The sequence below is a fragment of the Moschus berezovskii genome, chromosome 5 (genome assembly GCF_049115385.1).
Source record: "Moschus berezovskii isolate FMDL1 chromosome 5, NW_MosBer_1.0, whole genome shotgun sequence".
Classification (NCBI taxonomy): domain Eukaryota; kingdom Metazoa; phylum Chordata; class Mammalia; order Artiodactyla; family Moschidae; genus Moschus; species Moschus berezovskii.
In genome coordinates this window covers 49,364,444-49,377,769 of record NC_142464.1, presented here as the reverse complement: position 1 = coordinate 49,377,769, position 13,326 = coordinate 49,364,444, and positions in this window count along the sequence as shown.

Here is a 13,326-nt window from a genome sequence, read left to right as displayed (position 1 = left end):
TATTTAACCCCTACTGTGTGCTGGGTATCCTACCAGTGATAGTTGCACAAAGATGAATGAAGTGAGATCCTAAGCAGCTCACAATTTACTAGAGGAAGCAGATCAGTGAACAAGTGGTAATAATATAGAAAATGTATAAATTCATGTATACAGAGACAGAAGTAAAAGCAGAGGGATAAGCAGAGGAAAAAAAGAGGCAGAGTGAAAGAGCCAAGGAAAGAATTATTTTCCAACTGGAGCAGTAACTCTTGAGCAGAGGAGTCACTTCACCCCTTTCTCCAGTCTGCTTACCTGCTACATCAATGTATCCTAAACTTCCATGATTTTTGGTACCATCTTCATATTTTAGATAGATCTAAGGACCGCTTTCACACTATTTGTTTCCTCTCAATAAACTTTAAATTAGTTGACCTTTTTTTTTTAATAAATGTACATTCCCTTAAACTGCAATATCTATGAAATCACAAGCTAAAATAGCTATTTCTTCTTGACACATCTAGTTTGAGTTTGGTGAAACTCCCCACCCAAACTAAGAATAATAGCTCTTTGAGTCTTTTACCTCAGCAAACTGAATTAATACACATACAAAACAGATACAATACATTCCTCTTAAAATCAGCTTGTAAAATAGTGTATTACTACCTAACATCTCATGTTCCACCACTGACTATCATATCACCAAAGCTATCATGATTTAGAAAATTCTAGAAAAGTTGTTTCTTTTGGAGTCCCTTCTGTCCTTAGTATATTTTCTCTAAAAGTTTTGCTAGCAAAATAAGTGTATCTTCTTATCTATCAGGTAATTCAAATTTGCAGAGACCTGAAGGGCCAGATGAACTTTGGATTTCCCCTAAGACTTTGCTAATGTCAGACATGTTGAAACCAATGATCAGAAGTCATAGTGGAGCATCCTCTTCTTGCCTGGAGTAGTTTGGAAAGTCACAGATCTAGAAAGAAGAGATCAATTTCTGAACATATTTATTCAAAGGAGGGTGGAATAATGTATTCCCCATCCTTACATCACAGTTGTTTTTTTTTTTAATTGAAAACTGGTTCCTGTCATAAATATAAATACTGAATTAAAGAGGAACAGGAGGCATTAAAGCAGAAAAATTCTATTGAGCTTTTGAGAAAAAGAATTATTTTATAATTTGTTTATTTATGATACAGTAATGGTTTATTGTTTAAAATTCCAAAAAAGAAATTATGATAGCATGTAATCTAGAAATAAGCTATAGACCTTTAGGGAAATTAAAAGGAAAGCATGTTTCTACCAATGAAAAAATTAGCAATAATTGTCATACTTATTGTATCATGTCGGTATTTTCCCTTGCTGACATAATAAACTTATTTTTCTTGCTATTTTATTGTCTGAAACTAAGACCCATTTCATTGTGATTTTCATAGGAGAGATAATGTGGGGTGGCTGTGTGTTTTTAAGCATTCAATATTATGATTGAAGATTATGTTAAAGAATCACTAGCCTTATTTTTTAATATGAAGGCATATTTTTTTAAAAAAGGAATAATACACATTTTTTATGTTTATCAAAAAAGAGTTGTTGGTTTTCTTGTTTAGTTGCTAAGTCATGCCTGACTCTTTGCAACCCCGTGGACCCTAGCCTGCCAAGCTCCTCTGTCCATGGGATTTTCTGGGCAAGAATACTGAAGCAGGTTGCAGTTTCATTCTCAATCGGATCTTCTCAACCCAGGGACCAAACCTGTGTCTCCTGCATTGGCAGGCAGATTCTTTACCACTGAGCCACCAGGGAGCCCATCAAAAAGGGTATAGGGTAGAAATTTATAAGCTCTAAAGCAACTATGAAGGCAGATACTTTTGTGTTTTTAATGAATCTTTATTCAGAGATATTAACCATCATAATGGACCTTCCATATCATCCTCAGCAAAACAATGTTTCTTCTCTCCTGAGTCACTTTCAGACTTCAACTGACTTATTTAAAAACATATTGGGACACTGTTTGGGGATGAATCTTGTCCCCCAAAAGATCTATTCAAATCCTGACTACTGATACCTCAGAATGTGATCTTATTTGAAAATAGGGTCATTGATCACTTAGGTTAACTGATTAATTAGATGTAACTAAAATTCTAGGGTAAGATGAGGTCATACTGAAGTAGAGTGGGCCCTTAATCCAATATGACTACTGTCCTTAGAAGAGAGAGACACATGGGGAGAACATCGTGAGATGATGGAGACAGAGACTGAAGGGCTAAAAACCAAGAAACAGCAAGGACTGTCAGAAAACCTCCAGAAATCTAGGGAGAAGATCCTCCTCTGCAGGTATCTTGTGGAGCTGACACCTTGATCTCAGACTTCTAGCCTTCATAAGTATGAGACAATAAATTTGTATTTTTTAACACACCCAGTTTGCCATATGTTAAGGCAACCCTTGGAAACTGATATAGGCACAAACAGTGTATTCAGGAACAGTTGTGGATATTTGAAATCAGTTGAAAATGCAAACTAAGATTTCTGCCCTGGTGGGGTTTCTATTCTCCAGTGGGAAAAAAGTAAACTGGACAGTATGTTAGGTAGTAATGAATTTTGGTATTGCAAAGTAGAGGTGGATGGAAGGGAAAGGAAAGAAGGCTGCAGTGAAAAGAGTGGCCATATATAAATGTAACACTTGTGCAAAATGTGATGATGGTGAAAGTATAAGAATATTTGGGAAAAAAAAACATTCCCAGGGGCAGGAAGCCCTGAATGCAAAGCCTTAAGGCTGAAACTTGCCCATTCTACTGGAGGAACACCCAAGAATCATACTGTCTGGACTGAGCAAGAGAAAGAATAAAGGAGCTAAGTTTAGGGCAGTAGCTGGGGAACAAGTGTTCCAGAACCTGACGTGGTTTTATGTAAAATGAACTGGGAAGCCACTGAAGGTTAAATCAGGGTCATAATGTGACCTGACCTACCTTTTAAGAGAATCATAGTTTCTGTGTTCACCATTGACGAGAAAGGATGAAGACAGGAACCAGATGATCAATTCTTACGCTCTTTAAACAATCTAGACAGGAGATCATGCTTAGTCCAAGGTGGTGACAGTGGGGGATAAACAATAGTTGGAGTATAGGGAGCCAACAAGATTTCCTGATCAGGGAACCACTGATCTTTTTACTGTCTTCACAATTTTTCCTTTTTTAGAATGTCATATAGTTGGATAGTAACATTTTGAAAAAGAAACTTTTGAAAAACTGACTTTTTTCACTTTGAACTGTGGTGTTGGAGAAGACTCTTGAGAGTCCCTTATTCTGCAAGGAGATCCAACCAGTCCATTCTAAAGGAGATCAATCCTGGATGTTCATTGGAGGGACTGATGCTGAAGCTGAAACTCCAATACTTTGGCCACCTCATGCGACGAGTTGACTCACTGGAAAAGACTCTGATGCTGGGAAAGGTTGGGGGAGGGAGGAGAAGGGGACGACGGAGAATGAGATGGCTGGATGGCATCACCGACTCTGTGGACATGAGTTTGAGTGTACTCCGGGAGTTGGTGATGGACAGGGAGGCCTGGCGTGCTGTGATTCATGGGGTCGCGGAGAGTCGGACACGACTGAGCGACTGAACTGAACTGAACTGAATATGCACTAAATTAAAAGACGCTTACTCCTTGGAAGGAAAGTTATGACCAACCTAGATAGCATATTAAAAAGCAGAGACATTACTTTGCCAACAAAGGTCCGTCTAGTCAAGGGTATGGTTTTTCCTGTGGTCATGTATGGTTGTGAGAGTCAGACTGTGAAGAAAGCTGATCGCCGAAGAATTGATGCTTTTGAAATGTGGTGTTGGAGAAGACTCTTGAGAGTCCCTTGGACTGCAAGGAGATCCAACCAGTCCATTCTAAAGGAGATCAATCCTGGGTGTTCTTTGGAAGGACTGATGCTAAAGCTGAAACTGCAATACTTTGGCCACCTCATGCGACAAGTTGACTCACTGGAAAAGACTCTGATGCTGGGAAAGGTTGGGGGCGGGAGGAGAAGGGGACAACAGAGAATGAGATGTCTGGATGGCATCACCGACTCGATGGACATGAATTTGAGTGAACTCGAGGAGTTGGTGATGGACAGGGAGGCCTGGCGTGCTGTGATTCATGGGGTCACAGAGAGTCGGACACGACTGAGCGACTGAACTGAACTGAACTGAATATGCACTTCAAGTTCCTCTGTGTCTTTTCAGGATTTGATAGCTCATTTCTTTTTAGCACTGAATAATATTCAATTGTTTGAATGTACCATAATCCATTTACCCTTTCACCTATTGAATGACATCATGATTGCTTCCAAGTTTTGGCAGTTAAAAATAAAGCTACTATAAACATCGTGTTTAAGTTTTTGTGTGAACTTCTGTTTTCAGCTTGTTTGTGTAAATGCCAGGGAACATGGTTGCTGGATCTAGCAAGAGAATATATTGTAAGAAACATTTTTCTTATTTTGTAAGAATCTACCAAACTGTCTCCCAAAGTGGTTATGATATTTTTCATTTCCACTATCAATAATGAAGATTTCTATTGCTCGACATCCATACTCTATGTAAGTATTTCAGAGTTTGGCCATTTTAATTTGTGTGTGTTATCTCATTTTAACTCACATTTCCTGAATGACATGTGATATGTAGCATAATTTCATATGCTTTTCTGCCATCTGTATATCTAACTTGGGCTTCCCAGGTGGCACGAGTAGTAAAGAACCCACCTGACGTAGGTTTGCTCCTTGGTTCAAGAAGATCCCCTGGGGGAGGAAATGGCAACCCACTCCGGTATCTTAACTGGAGAATCCCATGGAAAGAGAAGCCTGGCGGGCTACAGTCCACAGGGTCGCGAAGAGTCAGACACTACTGAAGTGATTTAACATGCAAATGTATCTTCTTTGATGAGATGTGTTTTGAGATCTTTGGCCCATTTTTAAAATCATATTGTTAATGTTGAGTTTTGAATTTTTGTTTGTTGTGAATAACAGTTCATTATCAGATGTGCCTTTTGAAAATTTTCCTCTGTCTGTGGTTTGTCTTTTCATTCTCTTAACATTGTCTTTCAGAATTTTTTGTTTTAGTGAATTCCAGCTTATTTCTTATTTCCTACATGGGTCTTACCTTCGGTGTTATAGCTAAAAACTCAGCACCTTATCAAAACTCATCTAGGATTTACCCTATGCTATCTCCTAGGAGTTTTATAGATTGCTATTTTACATTTAGGTTTTTTATCCATTTGAGTTAATTTTCATCAGTGTATTTAGGTTCTTTTTTGCCCCCCATGTGGTTGTCTACTTGTTCCAAAACCATTTGTTGAAAAGACTGTAGCTTCATTATCTTGACTTGACTCCTTTGTCAAAGAACCGTTGGGTTTATTGATGTGAGTCTATTTCTGAGTTCCCTATTCTGTCCCAATGACTTGTTCTTTTGCCAGTATCAAACTGTCTTGATTACTGTAGCTCTATAGTAAGTCTCAAAGTTGGTAGCATCAGTCTTCCGACTTCATTCTTCTCCTTCATTATCATGTTGGCTGTTCTGGGTCTTTTGCCTCTTTTTTTGTTTTGTTTGTTTTTTCTGATTTCTTTTTTTTTTTTTTTCTTTTATTGTATTGGTTTTGCCATACATTGACATGAATCTACCCTGGGTGTACATGTGTTCCCCATCTTGAACCCCCCTGCCCCCGCCCTCCCTATCCCATCCCTCTGGTTCATCCCAGTACACCAGCCCCGAGAATTCTGTATCATGCAGTGAACCTGGACTGGCGATTCATTTCACATATGATAATATACATGTTTCAATGCCATTCTCCCAAATCATCCCACCCTCACCCTCTCCCACAGAGTCCCAAAGACTGTTCTATACATCTGTGTCTCTTTTGCTGTCTCGTATACGGGGTTATCGTTACCGTCTTTCTAAATTCCATATATATGCGTTAGTATACTGTATTGTTGGAGAAGGCAATGGCAAGCCACTCCAGTACTCTTGCCTAGAAAATCCCATGGATGGAGGAGCCTGGTGGGCTGCAGTCCATGGGGTCACTCAGTCAGACACGACTGAGCGACTTCACTTTCACTTTTCACTTTCACGTATTGGAGAAGGAAATGGCAACCCACTCCAGTGTTCTTGCCTGGAGAATCCCAGGGACGGAGGAGCCTGGTGGACTGCCGTCTATGGGGTTGCACAGAGTCAGACACGACTGAAGCGACTTAGCAGCAGCATACTGTATTCGTGTTTTTCTTTCTGGCTTACTTCACTCTGTATAATAGGCTCCAGTTTCATCCACCTCATTAGAACTGATTCAAATGTATTCTTTTTAAATGTCTGAGTAATACTCCATTGTGTATATGTACCACAGCTTTCTTATCCATTCGTCTGCAGATGGACATCTAGGTTGCTTCCATGTCCTTGCTATTATAAACAGTACAGCGATGAACATTGGAGTACATGTGTCTCTTTCAATTCTGGTTTCCTTGGTGTGTATGCCCAGCAGTGGGATTGCTGGGTCGTATGGCAGTTCTATTTCCAGTTTTTTAAGGAATCTCCACACTGTTCTCCATAGTGGTTGCACTAATTTGCATTCTTCATACAAACTTAAGAATTGTTTTGTTGATATACAGAAGATAATTTGATGGGATTTTGATTGTGATTGCATTGAACCTATAGATTAAATAGGAGAGAACTGAAATCTTGATAATATTGATTATTTCTATCTACAAACGTGAACTAATTCTCATTCAATTAGTTTTTTTGATTTTACACATCAGAGTTTTGTAGGTTTTTCATATAACTCTTGTATATATTTTGTTGGATTTCATTTTGGGGAATGCTAAATATAAATGGTATGATTTTAATTTCAAATTCTACTTGTTCATTGGTGGCATATAAGAAAGTGATTGACCTTTGTAAATTAATGTTGTATCCTGCAGCCTCACAATAATTGTTTATTAGTTCTAGTAATTTTTTGTTTGCTCTTATTTTGTTAGAATTTTCTGCATATGATTATGTTAACTGTCAACAAAGACAGTTTCTCATTTCTAATCTGTATACCTTTTATTCCCTTTTATTATCTTATTGCATTAGATACAATTTTCAATATGATGTTGAAAAGAAGTGATAAGAAAGGACGTCTTTTCCTTGTACATGGAAAACTTCAAGTTCCTCACGATTATGTGAGTTATATAGGGTTTTTACAGATAGTCCTTATGAATCTGAGAAAATTTACCTCTATATCTGGTTAACTGAGAGTATTTTACTGGGTATTGGATTTTGTCATGTGCTTTTTCTCCATTGTTGGTATGACCTATGATTTTTGCGGGGGAGGGTGTTGTTTTGATGGATTACATTAATTGATATTCAAGTGTTGAACCAGCCTTGCATACCTCAGATAAATCCCACTTGGTCTTGGTGTATAATTCTTTTTACAGATTGTTTGGTTTTATTTTCTAATATTTTGTCAAAGATTTTGCATACTTGTTCACAAGAGAGATTCATCTGTAGTTTCCTTTTCTCGTAGTGTATTTGTCTGGTTTTGGTATTAGAGTAATGCTGGCCTCATAGAATGAGTTAGGAGTATTCCCTCTGTTTCTAAAATACCTGCCTTTAATGTTATTCTTTTGCTTTATTTTACTCCAATGATTAATCTTTTTTCCCCCTACTTTTCCTTTTACCTCCTTTCTTTTTCTGTGGCTTTAATTTTCATGTATTTTTCCTCCCTCCATCCTTTCCTCCTTCCTTTTTTCATTCTTTCTATCTATGTTACTCTTAATTTCATGGGTTTTAACTAACTAGTGTTTAACTGGGGAAGTCCATCCCATGGAGGTGGCCACACCCAGAAAAAGAAAGCCTAGTTTCTATTTCCATGAACATTACAGGTGTGCTCCACCTCAGAGGGATGTAGGTTGGCTGCTAGATGTATATTAAAACCAGTGGTTATGTTCCTTTAAGACCAGTTGGCACCATGGAATTTGCTGCTCAATGATTTAGATTTCTTTTCCAAAATAAACCCATGTGCTATTGTGCTTAGTTGCTCAGTTGTGTCCAACTCTTTGCAACCCCATGGACTATAGCCCACCAGGCTCCTCTGTTCCTGGGGATTCTCCAGGCAAGAATACTGGAGTGGGTTGCCATGCCCTCCTCCAGAGGATCTTCCCAGCCCAGAAATGGAACCCATGTCTCCCACATTGCAGGTGGTTTATTTACAATCTGAGCCACCAGAGAAGACCAAAATAAACACATAGGTGACCTAAAATTAATTATAGCATATTAGCTGTTTTGATGAACTTTAATATTGTATATGTCTATGTATATATAGATGATTTTAGATAGTTAAGTGTCCCTGTACCCCATATCACTATGTGGAAGGGTAAAAATAGTCACTAATGAAGGTACATCTATTTTCTGTCAACTGTAGAAGAGTTGCTTTTAAGCTGGTGAGGTTATTTGACCAGAATATGTTTTGGTGGCATGGTTTTATACCCTGGCAGGTTGTATTTCATATGCCTTAACAGTTTTCATCCTTCATGTCAAGGAGAGTGCTGTCTGCATGAATACAGAGTCACACTCTGATAATCTTTTTAGTTTGTATTTTATTCTATTCAGCTCAAGGCTGAATTAATTTTCTCTGAACAGCAGGAGGAATGAAAGTGTCATTGGGGTCCTAGCTGGATCCACTGACAAATGGATGAATTGCTTTCCTATGGACCATTGTCTCCTGTAAATATGTCCACGGAACACTCTTCACCATTTATGGAAATACCCAGGCCATATTTAATTGTAGTACTTGGGCAACATTGAGGGATTCCAAGAGATTATTTCAGAGTTAGAGTTTATTAGTGTATCAGTTAATCTATTAGTGCATAATATGTAATCTCACAATTTAGCAATATAAGCATTTGTTATTTCATAGCTTTTGTTGATGAAGAATCCAGCAGCTGAACTGTTTTTCTAGCTGGGATTTCTCAAGTTACAGTCACTTCAAGGCCTCACAGGGCCTGGAGCATCCTTTATCAAGGTAGCTCATTCATATGGTAAGTGAATGGTGCTGGCTTTTGGCAGGAGGCCTCAGTTCCTCTCTGTGGAGCTCTCCATGGGGCTGCTTAAATGCCCACTTATATGGTTACTAGCTTCACCCACAGAGGGTGAGCCAAGAGAAAAAGCACGGCTGAGGCTGCAGTTTTCTTGTATAACCTTGCCTCTGACACCACACACTCATTTCTGTAATATACTTACTCGACTGAAGTGACTTAGCAGCAGCAGCAGCCTATATCATCCCTATTCAAGGTGGCAGAGGCCTAACTAAGGGCATGAGTATAAGGTGGGTGACTCACTGAGGGCCCTGTCTGCAACTGTCTACCTATGTGGTTATAGGATATACTAGATTGAGGAAGAAATCTCAATTAGCCTTTATTTTACAGCGTGGTGGAGTAGTCCCTGTGCTGGCAGGCTCTCAAAATTAAACTGATGGAAACAGGATCTGCAACACTGAAATGAACCTTTTTTCTCCTGCAGATCTTTGAACAGATGACTTATATGTTCTTTGCTTGCCATTTTTAAAAACTAAGAACAATATTAGGTCTGTTAAGAGACTTTCATGGTATCACCAAAGCAAAACATACTCCCTCTGTGTTTTTTTTAATAATACCCTTTGGTAGTGCTTATTATGATTTGGGCTTCCCTGGTGGCTCAGAGGTTAAAGCGTCTGCCTGCAATGCAGGAGACATGGGTTTGATCCCTGGGTCGGGAAGATCCCCTGGAGAAGGAAATGGCAACCCACTCCAGTATTCTTGCCTGGAGAATGCCATGGACAGTGGAGCCTGGTGGGCTACAGTCCACGGGGTTGCAAAGAGTTGGAGATGACTGAGTGACTTCACTTTCACTTGTCACTTTCATTATGATTTGCAGTTACCATTTATTATGATTGTGTTGTGGTTGCGCTTACCTCTATCAAGACACCATACCTGAAGTCATTGGCTTTGATAAAAGGCGACAGTATCATTGACTACTTTACTGAGTTATTCAGCTTTGATATTGCATGTCCCTTTCTGCCCCATCTATACACAATGAACAATTGATCTGTCAAACATAATATTGAGCTTTTCATTAAAAATCAATGGTGTATAAGATGTCAATCTAAAATATACCAATAGAGCTTAATTGTTTCCATCAGATACTTTCTCTTTAGTTAAATTAAGTGTCCACTACAGACAACCCAAAAAGTCAGCCTCCATCTTTGAAATTCAATGCTTCAGTGATTCAGGGGTTCGGCTCAAATCAGTGCATTATCAGTATGCTAGTTTTCTGCACAAAAACAATTTGTTTTGTTTTCAATTTTAGGGCGTACTATGGAATACAACCCAGTTCCATTCATTTAGGGCACATAATATTTCAACCATGCTCAATCCTGACAACCAATTTCAGCCTAAAACAAAACAGAGAAAATGGCTGTTTAAAAAAAAAATCAATCTTCTTTCTCTCACAAAATATATGGAAGGAAAGTGGAATGTTCAATTCTAACTTTGACTTGACAGGCCTGAATCATACATTTTGAGGAGTTATTTTTAAAAAAGCAATAATGTCACTACTCTACTGCATGAGTGGCCTTTGTGAAGGCTGTTGAATGACTGAGGAGAATTTAAAACATTCAGATTATGCAAAGCATGCAGTTTCTCTAGTTTATTTTTCTAAGAAAGCAAACAGTGATCCTGGTCTTTGCTATGCTAAATGCTATGCTAAGTCACTTCAGTCGTGTCCGACTCTGTGTGACCCCATAGACAGAAGCCCACCAGGCTCCTCCGTCCCTGGGATTCTCCAGGCAAGAACACTGGAGTGGATTGCCATTTTCTTCTCCAATCCTGGTCTTTATCTTACATTTAATGCTTGGAGGCATTAGATTCTTCTGTTCTTGATTTTCCCATCTCCCTAACAATATTCCTAGGCATGAAGGGATCCCACAAAAGTCACATGACCTTGAAGAATGTTATTTCCCAAGAAATATGTGTGGTACACCTACATGCCTATTCTTGAGATTATAGAATGAAAAGTTAGAGCACGTCTTAATGTAGGGGAGGGGAGCTTAAACCATGTAAATCTGTAAAGATACAGATATTAGGGGCTACATATTTATCTTCATCAATAATGTTAATAGGCTACAATATTGGTACTATTGTATTGTATTGTATTGTATTGTACTATTGTATTGTATTCCTTGATTGCTTGTTTATATAAATGACTTTATATTCCTGCTGGTATTTTGTGTATTATATGCACATTTGATTTCATAGGGATAAAGTCCCTAATATGATTGCTTTCCCCTTTGTGTCATAGATTGGATTGTGTACTCATTCCAAAACTCATATGTTGAAGCTCTAACCCTCAATACTGCAGAATGGAACTGTATTTGGAGATAGGATCTTTATAGAGGTCATTAAGTTAAAATAGGTCATTTGGATAGGCCCCAATCCAGGATCAGTGGTGTCCGTATAGGAAGAGGAAATGTTGACACAGACATGTCTAGAGGGAAGGTTTGAAGACTCAGGTTGAAGATGGCAATCTGTAAGCCGAGGAGAGAGAGGTCTGGAGCATCATCATCTCTCATGGTCCTCAGAAGGAACTAACCCTACTGTTGCTTTGATCTTGATCTTCTAGCCTCCAGAACTGTGGGGAAATAAATTTCTGTTGGTTAAGCCACTCAGTGTGTGATTTTGTCATGGCAGTTTTGATACTTTGTCATGGCAGCGCCAGCAAAACAAAGTACTGTGTTTTTAAACCTCTGAATTCTCTCAGACAAAAATTCTAGTGTATTTAGTACATTCTTCAGATTCATCTGCCTCCTTATGTAAGCATCTTTACCAATATTTGTCTCACACATTTTTGCCGTTCTTGTATTTGCAGTGATAAGACAGGGAAACCCAGTCTCCAAAACTTGCAAATTTTCCAAAGAGTATGACCAATCATAATTTTTAGCAGAAAAGCAGTTTGTAGTCCAAATGATTTTATAATCTAAAGGAAATCCATAGTATGGCAGTGGTGGTATCTACTCAATATATTTTATCTGCTGCTGCTGCTGCTAAGTCACTACAGTTTCTGCTTGGCTACTGCACAGCATACCCTATGCATATCAGTATTCTTGGTATGAAGTGGGGAATTGTAGGCATGGGATAATCTTTCAGGTCAGATAGTTTTAGATGCAAAGCCTGTCTCCAATAGCACCAAGATATTTAACTAACTCCTTTGGATCTCAATTTTTTCATATGTAAATAATGATCATGATAAAACTTACCATGTAGAGATTTTTCAGGTATTAAGTGTGATGACCATAAGTGTATTTAGATTAGTTCAGTTTGGGCACATAGTAGGGTGCTCACTACATGTCTTCCTTATTCTTGTGTCCATGTGTAGTACAGTAAAATTCACATATCATTTTTCTGTTATTATTGTCACTAACTGGTCAATGTCTGTATTTTGATGTGATAATGTTTTCCTATCCCTATTTTACCCTGAGTGTATCTTGTTAAGAAATATCATCTTACTTTTGATTACCGCCATGCCTCCCAGGTGGTGCTAGTGGTAAAGAATCTGTCAATGCAGGAGACCTAGGTTCAATCCCTGGATGGGGAAGAGACCCTGGAGAATGAAATGACACCCCACTGCAGTATTCTTGCCTGGGAAATCCCATAAACAGAGGAGCCTGGCAGTCTACAATCCGTAGGTTTGCAAAGAGTCAGACACAACTGAGCAATTGAACAAATGCACACACACATTTTGTTAGGAAAATTGTCTTCCTTTTGATTATATATTGCTCTAGTTTTTCAGGACCACTTTTAAATCTAATCCTCTTTTATTTACTATTCATAAATTTTCTGGCCTTCAAACAACTCTGAATTAATGAGTATATTCTTTAGTCATTATTTTAATATTTAATTAAAAATGGACATTCAGGCAATCTTTATTTTGTACAGAACCATGTTAACTGAAACTCATGCAAAATTAGGAATTGGTCAAAATGAATGTATTTCATTTAATATAGTGCTGGTACTGTGCAAAGGGAGGGCTATCTGTAACTCTATGGGAAAAACCAAAAGGATACACCTCTATTTATTTCACTCTATAGAGATCACCCAGTTGATAATATCGATGTGCCTGATTCAAGCATACACACCTCAGACATTTTTAAGTATGTTTTTGATCAAAATGTATTTTTCTCAACATTGAGAGTTGTATATTTCTCTTTTATTTAATGATTTCTCCTACGCATTCCTTTTCATCCTGCTGAGCTTCCTGCATATCTCAAAGATTAAACATAATCTTGTAGAAGTTTTTTCTTTAATTCAAGAAAATCCAAG